This window comes from Haliotis rubra, unplaced genomic scaffold, assembly GCF_003918875.1.
Source record: "Haliotis rubra isolate DU_JTF1 unplaced genomic scaffold, ASM391887v1 Scf172, whole genome shotgun sequence".
Taxonomy (NCBI): Eukaryota; Metazoa; Mollusca; class Gastropoda; order Lepetellida; family Haliotidae; genus Haliotis; species Haliotis rubra.
In genome coordinates, this window is record NW_025765692.1 from 590,270 (window position 1) to 610,920 (window position 20,651).

Consider the following 20,651-nt stretch of genomic DNA (forward strand, 5'->3'; position numbering starts at 1 on the left):
TGACAATCCCGCGCCAAATTCCTATATGTCCTGCCTGATATTCCATATCACGTAAATATGGTTTATATCACAACTCTCCATTTTAATATGACACTGTCGTTACTCGCTTCAAGAAGTATTTTGAAGCCTCGTCCCTCTCTGCCCTCCCCCGACCCTGAATACCAACCAAGAAACACCCCCACACCCCATCCGCAATCCCTTCCCCTCCCTTCCTGACCCTTGAGTCTGTAGACGTGTTATCTCCTGGTGTCTCCCGTCGACTGCAGGGCGTGTCTGGATGTGGGTGTAATGTTAAATGGTTAGCATCTGACGAATCTGCAGCATCTACTGGTCAGATAAAGGCCGGACATATGTGAGAGTTTGTTTTCCTATTACCATGGGAACGCATTTCTTACCGGGAAAAACATGTTGATGTAGTGGAATCAGGCGAAACGTACATGGCCCAATCCCGTTCCTCTCCTTGATAATGTCATCAACACGAGCAATTGTTCTCATGCTAAACATGCAGGGCGTTAGAAGACATGTTTCCTTATCGTCGCTGGCTTCTGTTCACACACAGATATACATTAATTACATATTATACAGGTAGATGGTGAAACCAGATCCTATAAAGCTGCCGAGCCCACGTGAAGGGGTGTGTGTAACGTTGTATGCAGCACACCTGGTTAGGACCCCGACACAACACAACCTATTACCCCTATCACTACAATGGGTTCATCCAGTGGTTCACATGAAAATCTCAAAAAGAGATGAGCTCAGTCGCAATGCCGGGACAGTCCACTACACAGGGGCTTAAGTGGGGTGGCAATTAGGGAGTATACCAGATGACATAACCGTCGCGCCCAAGGTGTATTTACCGTTACTGCAGTGTGTTTGCGCAGTGTTGATCTGTTTCGTGGACCCAGTCGGACTTTACAAGGAGACAGGTCGCCAACATCTGCCAGTTCTTTGACAAACGGTAAGGCCTGACGCCTATAATACTACCTTTAATCTGATAGTCTCTTAAGTCCCAGCTCGTCGTCTATATTAACAAGTGTCATGCATCGCCGCTCGGCCTTTCAGCAGTCGCTCAAGATAAACTGCAGCTAAACTTATTTTTTATGAAGTAAACAGTGTGTTTACATTAGAATGAATTGAACAAGTAGCAAACATGCAATGACTGTTATCTAGACATGTTTTATCCGTGTGTAAAGGAGACCTCGGTTATGTTGGAATATAGCTGGTTAATAGGCTATACTGATATATGGCGGGAATAGCATGGGGAATGGTCTTCCTGGCTGAAAACCTCTACATGCTCTATACCATATGTCTTATACAAACATTAATGACTGTCGGTGCCCTGAAAAACTCAAACAGTGTGAAACAATGAATACTGATGAACTGGATTACGGTTAAATTAAAAAACAAAAACTCACCCCCGTTGGCTGTTCTCAATGTGTGTCTATGAATAGCCCTCTCTGGGTTCCTTGTGCGCCTGTCACCGGTAGTGACAGTCATATCATGCATGTCTCAAACAATCTTTGTGAACTGATCCGCGCCCCTTGTTTCTGTCATAACCCTGATTACCTGTCTAAATATACAGGTAGGCACATTATCTCAACAGGATAGATATCTCTCTTACTATATCGTTAAGCACATTATCTCAACAGGATAGATATCTCTCTTACTGTATCGTTAAGCACAATATCTCAACAAGCTGGAAAACTCTCTTATTGTATCGTTAAGCACGTTATCTCAACAGGATAGATATCTCTCTTACTATATCGTTAAGCACATTATCTCAACAGGATAGATATCTCTCTTACTATATCGTTAAGCACATTATCTCAACAGGATGAATATCTCTCTTACTGTATCGTTAAGCACATTATCTCAACAGGATGAATATCTCTCTTACTGTATCGTTAAGCACATTATCTCAACAGGATGAATATCTCTCTTACTGTATCGTTAAGCACATTATCTCAACAGGATGAATATTTCTCTTACCATATCGTTAAGCACATTATCTCAACAGGATGAATATCTCTCTTACCATATCGTTAAGCACATTATCTCAACAGGATGAATATCTCTCTTACCATATCGTTAAGCACATTATCTCAACAGGATGAATATCTCTCTTACTGTATCGTTAAGCACATTATCTCAACAAGCTGGACAACTCTCTACTTATATTGTTTAGCACATTATCTCAACTGGCTGTACATCTCTCTTACTATATCCTTAAGCACACTATCTCGACAGTGGCACATAAGTTACACAATGTTGTTTTACGTGAAATCTAAACCCACTGTTGTGTGTATGTAGAGTTGAAGACACCTTCTACGCCGCTGTTGATCGAGTGTACCTGGTATCTTGACGGCCGTTGGTCTAATATACCCAGTATCTTGACGACCATAGGTCATATGTACCTGGTATCTTAACAACCAAATGAAAGCTTGACTGAATACAATGCCAAAGTTTAAGAAAGACACACTTGTATTGTTTTTTTAACAAAATATTTTATATTCCCTAACTTCAGCATACACGTCCTATAACATAAATATTAGAAAACTGCATAGAGCAAAACCTCGTTTATCCGAACAGGTTTGTTCTCAATGAAATCCCGCTTATCGGGATAAACAAACTGGTATCATTGTATAATGTCATGTTCAGTAGATTGTGTACAGGATGTAACCCTCTGATATTACATTACTACACTTGGTGATGTTGAGTGAGAGTTGAACTCCGATTTAAGCAAGATATCAGTTACACCGCGGTGTGTGTACTCTGTGACACAGGTAAGACACCTTCACCAGTAACACGCCAGACTGCTGGTATTGTGCTGACCGAATATATGTTGTAATCCAACCCCGACAAACCTTACAAGTATTAAATTCCTCTCATTCCTGCTTTTTCCAAACTTCGAGTAATTCATTTAACAATATAGTTATATCTCCTAAATCTTACACAGGTGTAACAGCGGGTCTCCTTCATGTGTGATTACAATACTTAACACGTACAAGTATTTTCTCACAGGTGTATGTTAAATATATTATTTACATAAACATATTCGATTTTTTTAACTTTTTAAAATTCAACTCCAGACTGTTGACATTTATAAGCCCTATTTAATAGGGTTGCTTAACATGCCTCATATACTTGCCACCGTCCAAACACCACTTGAAAGGAAAATATGCACACAGTCATAGACTTGATCAACATGTGGAACACACGCTGAGGTTCGCACACGTTGGTTTACACACATCAATATGTCAGGGTCTGTGTGTATAATACTGGATGTGATTATTGTGGGAGATTGGACAGGGCGTTCAACACGAGTCCAGGGGGATCCCTTTCATTGGGATGTGTCTACACACAATATGCTTGTGACTGCAATCTGCAGTTATATTGTGAAGTCAAAACTGTTGATAATATTTACAACACAATAACCTATACACTGTAGAGAAGAATAGATTTAGGATTGTATACTGTACTTACTCGCATACAAGTAAACTTTTGTATGATTGTATTTGTGCCTGAAGAACAGTGCACATACATCTGTAGGGCTTCCACGGGTACTCGAGTACTCGAGGACGAGTCGGGTTTAGCTGGACTCGAGTCCATTTTCAAGGACTCGAGGACTCGAAAAGGGGAGACAACTCGAATTATTGACGTTGACAGACTGTCTGCCATGTGCTAAGCATGAGCGGCCGTTAACGTCTAATATTAAGATAAGATGTAACTTGATTATCCCGGAGGAAATTCTTATACATCCAACTGTCTCAAAATGAAAATATACACAGTTCACAAAAATATACAGAATAATTACATGCAGAAAACGAATGCTATTTACACAATAAAACTGACATGATATAATTCAATTAACCACATAGGTAAAGAGGCTGAATAATTCTAGTTGTAATCACGTGATGGTGATTCAAAATATTTGTTGCATTCACGAATACTTGATGGTATGAAAGACTGTCGAACTCTGTTTTGAGGGAAGGTAATCGACAGCAGCGTCCAGAAGGAAGTAGTTCAAAATGGTGAGATCAAATATGTCAACTATCAAATCTAATTTTAGTTGCCTTTGTGACAATCTGGCGCTCATAGATAAAGGGAATATACTTAAAAGACACCCCAGAAATTTTGCAAGCAGTATTAACAATTTTGAAAAGCTTGTTTTTGTTGCAATGAGACAGACTCCCATACCAACATAGAAAATTGTAGGTCAACACACTTTGAATAGAGGTTTGATAAAAAAAACTGTCATTACGGTTTTGTCAATGCCTTGACAATAATAATGTTCAGAATCGGAAATTAGGCCAATAACAGTGGCGTCATCTGCGAATTTCACAGTAAGCACGTCATATATTGACAAGTAACAGTCATTAGTATACAAAACGAAGAGTACGGATGAAGGAACACAGCCATTTGGTTCTGCAGTAGAGGTTGAGAGAAAAGAAGATTGATAGCCATTGACACTGACATACTGAGTTCTATGTACCCATCTGATAATGTTTTTATTAAGACCTATATTAAATATATATAGTTTACTCCTCATAAGGTGTGGCTGTATGGTATTAGTTGTTACAATTCTCTGCAGATGAGAGTAAATATTATACATCGTTTGAAATTTCACTTCTTAAAATGATAAGGTAACTATCTTGACAATTGATAGACATGGAGAAAGATAAAAAAATCAAATGTATGGGCGTGTCTTGATCTGGATAGAGAAAAGAGAGAAAAATAACCAAATGCCGCCTGTGCGGTATATCACTGCGTTTTGCAGGCAGTACAAGAGTGAGTGACTGAGTTTGGTTTTACGCCGCTTTTAGCAATATTCCAGCAATATCACGGCTGGGGACACCAGAAATGGGCTTCACACATTGCACCCATGTGGGGAATCGAACCCGGGTCTTCAGCGTGTCGAGCGGACGCTTGAACCATTAGGCTACCCCACCGCCCCTGGCAGTACAAGAAGTACGATGAAAAAAAAACAAGTGTCCAGTAAACATCCAAATACTGATTCTGACCAATGGGAAATGTTAGTCACATAACGACATGAAGTCGGAATGAAGTAAGTAGTCACTTGTGTGATCGGAACACATGTCATGCAAGTTACGCTATTGTTTGCTTGAAAGATATGAATTTCGAGTACTCGGGTCCGAGTCGAGTCTCACCCCTCGAGTACTTGAGTCCAAGAAAATGGACTCGTTGAAGCCCTAATCTGCCGATACAATGTCGTATCGTGTTGGTTCCACAGTATTCTTGCGTCGGTTCAGTCTGTGTTTACCTCAGTTAATGAACGTTCTGGGATGAATGGCGTGACAGTGATCGCTTGTTTGCGGTGTGTTTATCGTGTGTATAACACGGCGCTGTTGCCTAACGTAAATGTGTGTAATATATGTAATATATATCTCTGATATGGAGGCAAGAGGCATGAGAGAGAAGCTGTGTGGAGAATGTTCACACTGGGACTGTCAGCCTATTAACATAACTCAGGTGTTACCGGCGGTGAGATATGCCAACAGTGTATATAGACTGGTGGTGATACCGGCGGTGAGATATGCCAACAGTGCATATGCTGATGGTGCACCGGCGGTGAGATATGCCAACAGTAGGTGATACCGGCTGGTGGAGATATGCCAACAGTGTATAGTGGTGGTGATACCGGCGGTGAGATATGCCAACAGTCTATAGGTGATACCGGCGGTGAGATATGCCAACAGTGTATATGCTGGTGGTGATACCGGCGGTGAGATATGCCAACAGTGTATAGGCTGCTGGTAGCACCGGCGGTGAGATATGCCAACAGTGTATATGCTGGTGGTGATACTGGTGGTGAGATATGCCAACAGTGTATAGACTGGTGGTGATACGGTGGTGAGATATGCCAACAGTGTATATGCTGGTGGTGATACTGGTGGTGAGATATGCCAACAGTGTATAGACTGGTGGTTATACTGGTGGTGAGATATGCCAACAGTGTATATGCTGGTGGTGATACTGGCGGTGAGATATGCCAACAGTGTATAGACTGGTGGTGATACTGGCGGTGAGATATGCCAACAGTGTATAGACTGGTGGTGATACTGGCGGTGAGATATGCCAACAGTGTATAGACTGGTGGTTATACTGGCGGTGAGATATACAGTGTATAGACTGGTGGTGAGATGAGATATGCCAACAGTGTATAGACTGGTGGTGATACTGGCGGTGAGATATGCCAACAGTGTATAGACTGGTGGTGATACCGGCGGTGAGATATGCCAACAGTGTATAGACTGGTGGTGATACCGGCGGTGAGATATGCCAACAGTGTATAGACTGGTGGTGATACCGGCGGTGAGATATGCCAACAGTGTATAGACTGGTGGTTATACTGGTGGTGAGATATGCCAACAGTGTATATGCTGGTGGTGATACTGGTGGTGAGATATGCCAACAGTCTATAGGCTGATCCTAGCACCGGCGGTGAGATATGCCAACAGTGTATATGCTGGTGGTGATACTGGCGGTGAGATATGCCAACAGTGTATAGACTGGTGGTGATACCGGCGGTGAGATATGCCAACAGTGTATAGACTGGTGGTGATACCGGCGGTGAGATATGCCAACAGTGTATAGACTGGTGGTGATACTGGCGGTGAGATATGCCAACAGTGTATAGACTGGTGGTGATACCGGCGGTGAGATATGCCAACAGTGTATAGACTGGTGGTGATACCGGCGGTGAGATATGCCAACAGTGTATAGACTGGTGGTTATACTGGCGGTGAGATATGCCAACAGTGTATAGACTGGTGGTGATACCGGCGGTGAGATATGCCAACAGTGTATAGACTGGTGGTGATACCGGCGGTGAGATATGCCAACAGTGTATAGACTGGTGGTGATACCGGTGGTGAGATATGCCAACAGTGTATAGACTGGTGGTGATACCGGCGGTGAGATATGCCAACAGTGTATAGACTGGTGGTTATACTGGTGGTGAGATATGCCAACAGTGTATATGCTGGTGGTGATACTGGTGGTGAGATATGCCAACAGTCTATAGGCTGATCCTAGCACCGGCGGTGAGATATGCCAACAGTGTATATGCTGGTGGTGATACTGGTGGTGAGATATGCCAACAGTGTATAGACTGGTGGTGATACCGGCGGTGAGATATGCCAACAGTGTATAGACTGGTGGTGATACCGGCGGTGAGATATGCCAACAGTGTATAGACTGGTGGTGATACTGGTTATACTGGCCGTGAGATATGCCAACAGTGTATAGACTGGTGGTGATACCGGCGGTGAGATATGCCAACAGTGTATAGACTGGTGGTGATACCGGCGGTGAGATATGCCAACAGTGTATAGACTGGTGGTTATACTGGCCGTGAGATATGCCAACAGTGTATAGACTGTAATAACACTGGCTATGAGTCAAAAGGTTGGTGGTGATACTGGCTGTGAGTGAGTCTAGCTTTACACCGCGTTTAGCAATATTCCAGCAATATCACGGCGGGGGACACCATAAATCGAACCCGGGTCTTCAGCGTGACAAGCGAACGCTTTAACCACTAGGCTACCCCACCGGCCCGATACAGGCTGTGAGATATCTGATAGTGTATAGGCTGGTGGCTAGTCATAGTACCGGCACTGTGTGATATTGACGGTCGACAAGGAGTTAATGTTACCAAATGTGTAAGACGCTGAAAGGTACGTTATCATTTTCCAGAAAGTAAAATAAATTCTTGCTGTGTTAGTGGGTGAAACACAATTTCTGTTCCCCGTTAGATATGGAACAAAAAATGACAATATATGTATCCTCGCTTTTTGCAATCCTCGTTTCTCTCACCCGAAGATTACAGGGCGTATACCCTGACCTGTTCCGGGCGTACACATGTTCGATGTTCTGGTAGTGTGCAGGAATCAAAGAGCTCCGTGAATAACCTACATGCCCTCAGCATTTGCAGCGTGATTTCCACAACGATATCGCCGTCGTCAGCTACTACATTAACGCCTCGGTTCTAACAATGTAAACAATCACCTGGTTAAATAACACCACCTCAGTTACACGTCCCTACTATGTGAACTGAATCCAAACATGATTCTACTTCATCACACGTGATGGAAGAACGCAAAGTCTAATTGGAATGTCGTTGTCATTACCCTTTTATTCTCATATTCACGGAACTTTGGGTCCATCAAACGCGCTTCGATCACCGGTAGAGATGCCTTCAAGTTACAAGGAAAGGACAGAGCAGATGGTATGAGCGATGATATTGGGAAAATGTGACGGCTATCAACACAAGATGAAAGGCCCACGTGATAACAGGTGTGTGTTATTGTAGACAGGTGCCCGCTATGCGCGGTCACTGTGTCCACACCCCTGTATTGCAAGCGCCCAGACCCTCCTGGCACGGGAGGTCGACATCGGATGCAAGTACACAGAGAGAGATTTAATAAAGCGTTCAGCCCGGGAGTGCGGGTTGAGATGTTGGTCTGAGGTAGATGAGACGTCAATGTGCGATGTAATAAAGATGGACCTTTGTGACTAATGTATAGATACAGACATCAATGGTGGTGCAGCGCCTGGAATTGCTAACACTGAATCCTCTCAACAGAAATGACGACTGCTTTACACAGTTGCATATATTTGCAATGTTTTAGTCAATCACAAATAAGGAGGGAACATACCGAATAGAATTTGGAACAAAGGTCTTAAAACGGAAGTATTTTATGTACAGTACGTCGATACCCATGAAGATCCGGGTTAGATTGGTCTTGAGCAACCCATGCTTGTCGTAAGAGGCGACTAACGGGATCGGGTGGTCAGACTCGCTGACTTTGTTGACATATGTCATCGGTTCCCAAGCGTAGATCGATGCTCATGCTGTTGATCACTGAATTGTCTGGTCCAGACTCTACTATTTGCACACCGCCGTCACATAGCTGGAATATTGCTGAGTGCGGCGTAAAATAACACTCAATCAATCACTCCGTCAATGTCAGCTTACAGAGGGATACTTAACTAACCAAGTGAATGTAAAAAGAGAGAGAGAGAGAGAGAGAGAGAGAGTGTGTGTGTGTGTGTGTGTGTGTGTGTGTGTGTGTGTGTGTGTGTGAGGTGGGGTGGCGGAGGTGGTGGTAAGGTTGAGTAGGAGGTAAAGGACGTGCAGGTGGCGAGAGGGTGGGTGTGGCCAGTGAGGTTGAAGGCGGACCCTCAGTACGAGACCCAGAAATATATGATGACGTGGGTGTACAGAGTTACGACTTCACTTCATATTGTTTACGCCCCTGGGAATTCCAGGTAATTTGTTACATTTGTTCTGATTTATGGCTAAGTGATGTCATGGCTGCCCAACCCAGTCTATTAAAATGTTATTAAAATCATGCATACTTCATCCTTAAGCTCATTATCTCTATTGAAATAAAACTAGAAAATCCTGAATGAGAAGTCACTTTTAGTTTGTTAGTTGCCTTGAGAAGTATTTTGAGCAATCGGACTGAAGTCTGAAATAACGAGTTACGAGAAAACCGGAAAAAACCTATGTCTCAATTAATGAGGTTTACTGTACATACATCACTTAGGTATACTCTATCGTTAATCCGGGCTGTGTCCTTCCCCGTGTTATCCAAGTTACCCATTACCCAGGAGTTTAAGTTAAGATCTGAGTTCTTTGTATGCTTGTAAGCCCCCAATCAGAATCGCACGGAAAGTGATCTTTCTGGATTAACGGGGATTCCGGATTAACAGGATCCGTTATAACCAGGTTTCACTGTACATTGTATGCATAGCAAAGTCTAGACGTGGACTGTTCACTTGCGTTCATTACATGTTGTCTGGTATCTGTGAAACAGGCCTTGGATGAATCCGGCCTTTGATATATACTGACAGAAACAAATAAGGGAACACGGTGACTGTTTGATCGAGAAAGTGTTCACGCCATCACTGCGGAAATGTTATCAACCTGAGGGGGATGAAGGCCCGTCCTCTGCCACTGTTTTGATGTGGGCAGTTGAGTTCAAGACGGGAAGACTGAGTCAAGAAGATGATCCAAGATCAAAACGACCGTTGGAATACAAGAACAGTATTGACAGAAATATGATTACGGATGAAGAACGACTCATCATCACACGCTATTGGTCTGTACAGAAGGCATCATTCCAAGAAATGAACTAAGCATGAAGAAGGTTTCAGCACATTTGGTTCAAGGTTTTCAATCAGGATCATCATCTCTGATGAGACATTATGTCTCTTTTTGAAAGATTTAAAACAATGGATGAGTCCTAGGTTCACCACTTCCTGCCAGGGACTGAAAGTCAAAGCAGGGAAACATCTAACGTCTGATTCTTCTTAGGCGGATGCTGAGTTCCATCAGCTGGCAATTGGATCACTTGGTCTTTCTGCTATTCTAAGGAATCCTCCTGCTGGACCACTTCCAAAATGTCAGACCATTACTGGCAAATTGGTTTGAAAATATGAAGCTGAACGTCGAGGAAGACTCACTGGAGGCGTTTATTGAAATGGAATCTGTTTGGTCGGATCATCGGCATTGGCTATTTCCGACGTTTATACACACAAGGCATGTCTGTGGCTGTGAACCCATGGAACACAATTCGTATTCACCACATTTAGCACAGTCAGGTTCCCACCTCTTCGTGAATTTGAAAAAAAGAAATGTCTCGTGAAAATAATGATAGCGTCATATCTGTTCTGTGACCTCATGCAGCAAGAACAGGAATTATCTTCTCCAGTGGCATCCATGCCCTCCAGCACCGTAGACTGTGTTGCAACATTCATGGTTATTCTAAGACTTTTCTAGAACCCCTTCATATATTGTTTTCCCAACTGCATTTCATAACATAAACCTAACCATATATAACAACGTGCACTCACACCTATCTCTATAATAGTGGCAGTTATGTCACAATTGGTAAAGGGATTTGTGAACCATTTCAACACAATGTAATGTAAATTGCACATGCTTTCACGTGAGCTGATGCTGTCTCAAGAGAGAGGGGAATAAGGGTCACAGACCACATCTGAAGGCAAGTGATAGCACAGCAGAACTGTTATCATTACAGTACGTACAATGAGGCGATTGGCGGACACAAACAAATGTATAAAACGATTACCGGACGTCCCGCTTAAGTAACCTTCTTTCCTTACATAAGTGTTTTGTCCAGTTGTTTGGCCTTGTCGTCACACCCCTGATCTACGCATTCCTTACACTCCACCACCGTGCCGGCCTGGTGGGGGGTCAGACAGACCTGTCTAGTGACACTCAAACAACTCAATCAGGAGGCCTTCCGGAACACCCACCCCATCCATACACCCACCCCACCCATACACCGTCCACACACATCCGGTGTACCACCTTCCGGAACACCCACCCTACCCATACACCGTCCACACACATCCGGTGTACCACCTTCCGGAACACCCACCCTACCCATACACCGTCCACACACATCCGGTGTACCACCCTCCACACCCTTCTGTTTGGTCGTAAATGTTCCATGAGATAGCCTTATGGTTAAAGCGTTGACGTCGCTCTCGTGTCCCCCGCCATGATGTTGCTTGATAAAGAGGTGTAAACTCACTCACTTACTCACTATTTTGAGACATACAACCTCACAACTTGGTTGCACAAGAGATTTTTCTCGTCTGTTATTACACCTTTTATCTTCATTTAACGAATTTCCTCCAGCGCAATCCCTGGAACAGGAAATCATACTGCTCTGTCATATCTGATTCCAGGTCAAGACACACCCACTCAGAACTAGTTCTTGTCATTGGTGGCGATGCTGGACACTGATAGTAATCAGACACTGCGTCTTCATCCTTGCACCGCCGATTCCAATTCATTGGTTTTAATCGTAAAATATGCGATGTTCAAACATTTGAAAATGCATCACGTTCTTCATTACAAGAAATGCATTGCGGATTGTATAAAGTAAATATGGCATTTAATTTCACAGAATCAAATAATTCTTTGTTGGTGGCAATGTCAAATGTTTCCACTGTTTTGATGGTTGTGTGGACTCCAGGCACCGGGAGTGGTGGACCAAAGTCTGATCTGTCGCAAAAACCTTTCTGGACAAGCTTCCAACAGACCTAGGTTATCACGAGACATGCTGTGCCTCGGTAGCTGACACTTTCTCCACTGCCAACCTCCGACCGAATGTACATTCTATCTAATGTATACGACAAGCATTTACAAACATGCTATAGAGCAATTGTGACCCAAGAAGAATCAGACACATTTATTGCCCACTCAACAGGCACAATATATACCCCTAAAGGTAAACAACTGCATGTGGCTGTGCCATGTATCTGGCCGTATACCCGAGTGGATTACGCATCTAGGTCAGTTCCCAATAACGATCAATACAATAAGTCTGCGTGTGTGTAAGTGAGGGGTGGTAGTCATTGAGCTAGAGATAAAATTGAAAGTAGTGTAAGTGAGGGGTGGTAGTCATTAAGCTTGAGATAAAATTGAAAGTAGTGTAAGTGAGGGGTGGTAGTCATTGAGCTTGAGATAAAATTGAAAGTAGTGTAAGTGAGGGGTGGTAGTCATTGAGCTAGAGATAAAATTGAAAGAAGTGTAAGTGAGGGGTGGTAGTCATTGAGCTAGAGATAAAATTGAAAGTAGTGTAAGTGAGGGGTGGTTGTCATTGAGCTTGAGATAAAATTGAAAGTAGTGTAAGTGAGGGGTGGTAGTCATTAAGCTTGAGATAAAATTGAAAGTAGTGTAAGTGAGGGTGGTAGTCATTGAGCTTGAGATAAAATTGAAAGTAGTGTAAGTGAGGGGTGGTAGTCATTAAGCTTGAGATAAAATTGAAAGTAGTGTAAGTGAGGGGTGGTAGTCATTGAGCTTGAGATAAAATTGAAAGTAGTGTAAGTGAGGGGTGGTAGTCATTGAGCTTGAGATAAAATTGAAAGTAGTGTAAGTGAGGGGTGGTAGTCATTGAGCTTGAGATAAAATTGAAAGTAGTGTAAGTGAGGGTGGTAGTCATTGAGCTAGAGATAAAATTGAAAGAAGTGTAAGTGAGGGGTGGTAGTCATTGAGCTAGAGATAAAATTGAAAGTAGTGTAAGTGAGGGGTGGTAGTCATTGAGCTTGAGATAAAATTGAAAGTAGTGTAAGTGAGGGGTGGTAGTCATTAAGCTTGAGATAAAATTGAAAGTAGTGTAAGTGAGGGGTGGTAGTCATTGAGCTTGAGATAAAATTGAAAGTAGTGTAAGTGAGGGGTGGTAGTCATTAAGCTTAAGTGAGATAAAATTGAAAGTAGTGTAAGTGAGGGGTGGTAGTCATTGAGCTTGAGATAAAATTGAAAGTAGTGTAAGTGAGGGGTGGTAGTCATTAAGCTTGAGATAAAATTGAAAGTAGTGTAAGTGAGGGGTGGTAGTCATTAAGCTTGAGATAAAATTGAAAGTAGTGTAAGTGAGGGGTGGTAGTCATTGAGCTTGAGATAAAATTGAAAGTAGTGTAAGTGAGGGGTGGTAGTCATTAAGCTTGAGATAAAATTGAAAGTAGTGTAAGTGAGGGGTGGTAGTCATTAAGCTTGAGATAAAATTGAAAGTAGTGTAAGTGAGGGGTGGTAGTCATTGAGCTTGAGATAAAATTGAAAGTAGTGTAAGTGAGGGGTGGTAGTCATTGAGCTAGAGATAAAATTGAAAGAAGTGTAAGTGAGGGTGGTAGTCATTGAGCTAGAGATAAAATTGAAAGTAGTGTAGTGTAAGTGAGGGGTGGTAGTCATTGAGCTTGAGATAAAATTGAAAGTAGTGTAAGTGAGGGGTGGTAGTCATTAAGCTTGAGATAAAATTGAAAGTAGTGTAAGTGAGGGGTGGTAGTCATTGAGCTTGAGATAAAATTGAAAGTAGTGTAAGTGAGGGGTGGTAGTCATTGAGCTTGAGATAAAAATTGAAAGTAGTGTAAGTGAGGGTGGTAGTCATTGAGCTTGAGATAAAATTGAAAGTAGTGTAAGTGAGGGGTGGTAGTCATTAAGCTTGAGATAAAATTGAAAGTAGTGTAAGTGAGGGGTGGTAGTCATTAAGCTTGAGATAAAATTGAAAGTAGTGTAAAGTGAGGGGTGGTAGTCATTGAGCTTGAGATAAAATTGAAAGTAGTGTAAGTGAGGGGTGGTAGTCATTGAGCTGGAGATAAAATTGAAAGTAGTGTAAGTGAGGGGTGGTAGTCATTAAGCTTGAGATAAAATTGAAAGTAGTGTAAGTGAGGGTGGTAGTCATTGAGCTGGAGATAAAATTGAAAGTAGTGTAAGTGAGGGGTGGTAGTCATTGAGCTTGAGATAAAATTGAAAGTAGTGTAAGTGAGGGGTGGTAGTCATTGAGCTTGAGATAAAATTGAAAGTAGTGTAAGTGAGGGGTGGTAGTCATTGAGCTTGAGATAAAATTGAAAGTAGTGTAAGTGAGGGGTGGTAGTCATTGAGCTTGAGATAAAATTGAAAGTAGTGTAAGTGAGGGGTGGTAGTCATTAAGCTAGAGATAAAATTGAAAGTAGTGTAAGTGAGGGGTGGTAGTCATTAAGCTTGAGATAAAATTGAAAGTAGTGTAAGTGAGGGGTGGTAGTCATTAAGCTTGAGATAAAATTGAAAGTAGTGTAAGTGAGGGGTGGTAGTCATTGAGCTTGAGATAAAATTGAAAGTAGTGTAAGTGAGGGGTGGTAGTCATTGAGCTTGAGATAAAATTGAAAGTAGTGTAAGTGAGGGGTGGTAGTCATTGAGCTGGAGATAAAATTGAAAGTAACGTTTCACTAAGTAGACAGCATGAACAGACTGGGCTCTTCGCAATGAAACCTCTTCATATGTCAAACATGTATAGTGTCTATTTCTCGGTATAGAGGGTGAGTAGATTTCATTCAGCATCTCTCATCAGAGAAGGTTGTGTAGTCCTCGTCTTCAAATATATAGAGATTGAGTAGGCTTTATTCGGGTTTTCCAGTAGAGTGGTCAGATTTAATTCGGTGTCTTCCAGTACAGATCGTAGACAGACCTTATTCTGTATTTGCCAGTACAAAGGATAGATACTCCACATTCTGTATTTGCCAGTACAAAGGATCGATAGGCCTTATTCGGTATTTGTCAATACAAAGGATAGATACTCGTATTCGGTATTTGCCAGTACAAAGGATAGATACTCCACATTCTGTATTTGCCAGTACAAAGGATCGATAGGCCTTATTCGGTATTTGTCAATAAAAAGGATAGATACTCCTATTCGGTATTTGCCAGTACAAAGGATAGATACCCCTTATTCTGCAATTGCCTGTACAAAGGATAGATAGGCCTTATTCGGTATTTTTCAGTACAGTCAATGGGAAGACCTCATTTGGGGAGGATGTATTACAAGGCATTCAAATATCACGCTTGGGTTTGTGAAACACAATTCATTTCAATACATTCTCCAGTAAAGTATTTTCCTGAGCACGTTTCACGTCTATGGCTACCGAAGTGTGTCAGCACCTCATGTCAAGTATCACAATACTATGGTGGCTGATTAGGGCCATCGCTTTCTCGCCTTAAAATTCGGAGGCGAGAAAGCGAGAAAGCGATATCACGAGACGAGAAAGCGATAACACGAGACGAGAAAGCGATAGCACGAGACGAGAAAGCGATATCACGAGACGAGAAAGCGATAGCGCGAGACGAGAAAGCGATAGCGCGAGACGAGAAAGCGATAACACGAGACGAGAAAGCGATAGCACGAGACGAGAAAGCGATATCATTACGCGATAAAGCGAGAAAGCGATAGAGCGAGAAAGCGATAAAGCGAGAAAGCGATAGAGCGAGAAAGCGATAAAGCGAGAAAGCGATAGAGCGAGAAAGCGATAAAGCGAGAAAGCGAGAAAGCGATAGAGCGAGAAAGCGATAGAGCGAGAAAGCGATAGAGCGAGAAAGCGAGAAAGCGATAGAGCGAGAAAGCGATATTTCACATAATTCTGCCCTGTCTGCACATGACGTCTAACCTGCGTATGATTTAATCCAACAGGAGGCTTTATTGTCATTTGGTTTAATCGTATAGAAACAAAATGAACATGCTTTCGAATTCTGTGGCATTTTTGTAATTAATCCTTTGACTTGTCCAAACAATAATCCAACAATCACACCAGAAACCGAGTGTGTTTTCGTTGAAATGAGGTCTGGATTAATTCCTGGCTTGCATTTCTTTATTGTCATTTCCCTTGTTAAATGCCACCATTGTTATCTCATTATTCATGCCGGGATTAACAATCCCTGGCTTCCATTTGTCCATCAACCCTATCAATTTAGCGCTAATTAAGTACTGGCTTCCGTTGTTATCTTATCACTGATTGTTTATCACTGTACGTCTTTAGCTTTCATTCACTCGATGGAGAATAAGAATGTACTCCGTTGCATCGTGTTATACAAATACAGAAGTTTACGCCCATAACTGCTCTTAATACCTTTAGGTATTTTATGAGTCCTGTTTTATGAGCTCTGTTTTTCACTGGGCTAAGCTACACATTTGCCTACTCCCCATGTTACCCGTGAAGATCCGGGTTAGATTGGTCTTCAGCAACACATGCTTGTCGTAAAAGGTGACTAACGGAATCGGGTGGTCAGGCTCGCTGACTTGGTTGGTTGACAATGTCATCGTAACCCAACTCCGTGGCGTTTTTTGCTCATAATGTTGATCACTGTATTGTCTGGTCCATACTCGAATATTTACAGATCGCCGCCATATAGCTGTAATATAATGCCTAGTGCGGTGTTAAACAACAGACCAACCAAACCAACTCCCCGTCGGGCTGTATTGTATCCGTGGTGGAATTTTATGCACCATGTGCCTTTCATCTGGTCGTTTAATATGTGCATATTTCACACATATATATATCTACTATTATGTGAAAAAGGTATTGTTCTAAATGTATGTGCCATAACCTCTCATACTTCTACAAGAATGGCTTGTGTACATACGTATATGTCTGTCTGTCCCCGAACTCCCAACTATCGACTTGAGACAGTGCCACAATTCATCGACCGACGTGGTAGGTGTGTTTAACCAAAACGTAATAAAATTATTGCTTGGGGAATAAAGCACTATATGATAAACACCTGTATATTGAAAATACGTTAGTTTAGATGGGGAGCTGAGAAGTTGGACGTAAGAAGGTGGGAAGTTGATTGCGTATAAGTTCAACTAAGTAAGTGGTGTAAAGTATATTGTGACTTATTATGCAGAACAGTTATACTGTTGCTGATAAGCTCATAAGGAGAGTCTACTAAATAGATGAATTGGGGTTAAATGTTAAAAAAGTAGGGCTGGGGAGCCAGGGTACGGTGTTTATGTTTGGTTGTGAAACGTGTGGTGCGTGGCCTTGACATCGTGAGTTAGTCTGGATAATCGAGTTTACACTGTAATGTGTGGCTGGATAGGATGTTTTAAAGGGTTTATTCTGTATATATTCTGATATTTTATTTTCAGACCCAGTCTGGTAGTTATTGAGTCATTTGGTTTCTTCTAGTAAGTAATAGGTAGTAGGTACTCAGTCTTTGCACCTGTGGCTTTTTAATATATTGTAAGGAGTTTCGTTGGGATAGAGAAGGACGGGAGCGACTCACTCCTGTGTGTACAAGATAAATGTTTTGTAGATGTGTAGGAGGGTTTATTTGTCTGCATCCCAGTGAATGCCACCTATTGCTCTATTTGATTTGAATCGTTTTGACATGAGTTGACCAGGTTATAAACAAGATGATACAGGTAGATAGTTCCATATATTGAACGAGTTTCAAGTCCTCCTCTGGAAACGAAAATGTTACGAAGGATTAACTGGATACACTAATCAGCTTTTCAAAACCTATGCGACCACGTCCAGCTGTAGCCTTTACTTTACTTTTATTCTCAATAGACCACCAATGGTGGTATAAGAGTACATATCACACACATCAATTATTACATACAGTCAAAATGGCGGCGGAGGGTAATAATATATTGTAGAAAACCAGTTGTTGGTATAACATGTCTATTATCTAACTTTTGCCAGAAGAAAACATGGCGGAAAAAGATGGGTTTTGATAGATATTTTGATGGCAGAACAGGTTTGAAATTGGCGGACCAAAATGTCTCTTACATTATAATAAAGGCGTTGTATATCCATATAACTTTCCTCGTTGTTAAGCACACCAACTTCTAAATGCCATCCAAAGAAGTTCACTATATATGGCTAGACCAGCGTTTAACTGCGTACTATTTTCAGCTTTGATTAGACGAACGTTTGACTGCATCCTTTTATTTGCTTAGATTACACCATTGACTGTGGAATGGTTCTGTTACTACATTGAGGTACCAAGGTGCTTTACTGTCACGTGCGTCTTCTCTATCTTTGGGTAGGAGCGAATTGGGTTCATGTAGGTGAAGTTCTTCAGTTAATAAATTTCATCGTTTTTATTAATTCAAAGAAACTACAGCTGTATTTTGATCACCCTGAAATACAATAAAGTGACATAAACATAAACGGTTAAGTTCCCATGCCTCATTTCTAATTCCTCCACCTATAACCAAACAGCGAGAACTGATAATTATTTTTGAATTGTCTACATACAGCTCATTTATAGTGTCACATACTTCAAAACTCTCTGAATGTGATGTATATGTAATAAACTGAGCTGCAAAAGAAACGCAAGCTCCAATTTGTTTGAAATGTAAGTGTAACTCACCATTCCATTAAGTTGGAATTGAACTGATGGCGTACAATATGGCGTCACAAAACCATCAACAATGAACCTAAAACATGAATATTGCTCTTAGGCGACATATACATGTATTTCAATTCACACACTCACTCGGTGATTTTATTTTAGGATGCTGGTTTGGATGTGGTTGATTGTCTTAGTGCTGGCCACTCATGGTGGAAATTGACATGAAAATATACTCGTCACAATGCCTTATTTGTCATAGGTCCCTCTCGTTCATCTGGCACTTCCGACACATTTCTCACACAACATCATAATTCAAAGAAAACCATAAAAAAGAACCAGTCAGACTAGAAAATTCGGAAACTTTTGGAAGCAGTACACATCAAGAAGATATGATCCGCTCTCAACAGAGATGAAGGATAGTACATTCCCAATGCCTATTATTACTTGATAAAGTAATCAATAATATTTCTTGTGTACATTATCTGTTTCAATTCAACTATGTACATTAAACCCATCTTTTGTATATACATCCACCTGGCCTCCTATAAATTCTAATTCAGTCCTTGTATATCACCCTTCTGGATTCCAATCAACTTACTCAATCTCTTCTACAAGCGTTGTACATCAACCTCATTTAATGTATAAACAACTCATCCCCTATCTAATGTAATAACAACTCATGTATATATTCTCTCAATTTGTTACTCATGTATCACTTGCTTGACAACGACATTAGAATCTATGTCGAAACGTCGCCTCCACAGAATAAAAGAAGTTGTATATCCAATATAATTGTCATTATTCTTCATCAACTCAACATCTAAAATGCCCATCAAAGAAACAATTCAATTGGTTGGTGTGATTAAGTTGGTTAAGACAATTCGAATCCAGTTATGTCAAATAATATGTAATTCCTTAAGTCACATCACAAAATGAACGTTTCCGTTATTTCACGATATGACTATTGCATACGTGCAAATTGCATGTCAAAGGAAAGTCTACATCTCTATAAGATATTTTCTAAAAGTCTAGTCATACACCGCCATTCGTGGGCAAGAACATTACTGAAAACCATTTAATACTATCCAGAAATTACGATGGCGACTGAGCTCCCGTTTGCAGTCGATCATGCGCAGACAGCACTGAATTGTGGGTAATATCGCTTTCTCGCTCTATCGCTTTCTCGCTCTATCGCTTTCTCGCTCTATCGCTTTCTCGCTTTCTCGCTCTATCGCTTTCTCGCTTTATCGCTTTCTCGCGTAATGGTATCGCTTTCTCGTCTCGTGCTATCGCTTTCTCGTCTCGTGTTATCGCTTTCTCGTCTCGCGTTATCGCTTTCTCGTCTCGCGCTATCGCTTTCTCGTCTCGTGCTATCGCTTTCTCGTCTCGTGCTATCGCTTTCTCGTCTCGTGTTATCGCTTTCTCGTCTCGTGATATCGCTTTCTCGCTTTCTCGCCTCCGAATTTTAAGGCGAGAAAGCGATGGCCCTAATCAGCCACCATACAATACCCCGCGACTGGGTCGCTGTAGGAGCTTCTCGAGATGGGCACGTGACTCTAGAGAAGCCGGAAGCTGGTCGACTCCAGTTCAGTCCTATAACTGAAGATCGCGCTGACCCACAGCGGGCCACCGAGATCTACGTCACAACAATCATTGACTGATGCAAACTCCATACATCGAGGGACATATATTGCTGGGTTAAACAACGTCTTTGACCTTCAAACCACCACACAGCTCACCACAAATGGAACCCTAGCCTTTCTGAAGATTTTTTTCTATCTCACGCTAAAGCTGTTTCTGGCTTGTTCGGCTTCACCTCGGGAACAAGTTGTGCCTGTAATGGAGAAACTCGAGCGGCGTCTAGAAGCATGTGAATATGCAGCACAATAAATATTAACTGACATCAAACCGGGGTTTAACTCTCAACAGGGCGTGCAAGGATGGCGGCCAGGCCAAACATTCCTAAACACATTCTTGTCTGTTT

The 20,651-nt window shown here is 41.8% G+C and overlaps 1 protein-coding gene across 2 annotated transcripts in view; it reads left to right on the forward strand.

The window, feature by feature from the left end:
* The first annotated feature begins 760 nt into the window (after positions 1-760).
* The window catches only part of LOC124272721 (transforming growth factor-beta-induced protein ig-h3-like), a 62,090-nt gene continuing 42,199 nt past the window's right edge, over positions 761-20,651 (forward strand). For both annotated transcript variants that reach the window (XM_046707918.1, XM_046707919.1), the window contains exon 1: positions 761-958. The gene's annotated coding sequence lies outside the window, so the exon portion shown is untranslated. The remainder of the gene's footprint in view (positions 959-20,651) is intronic.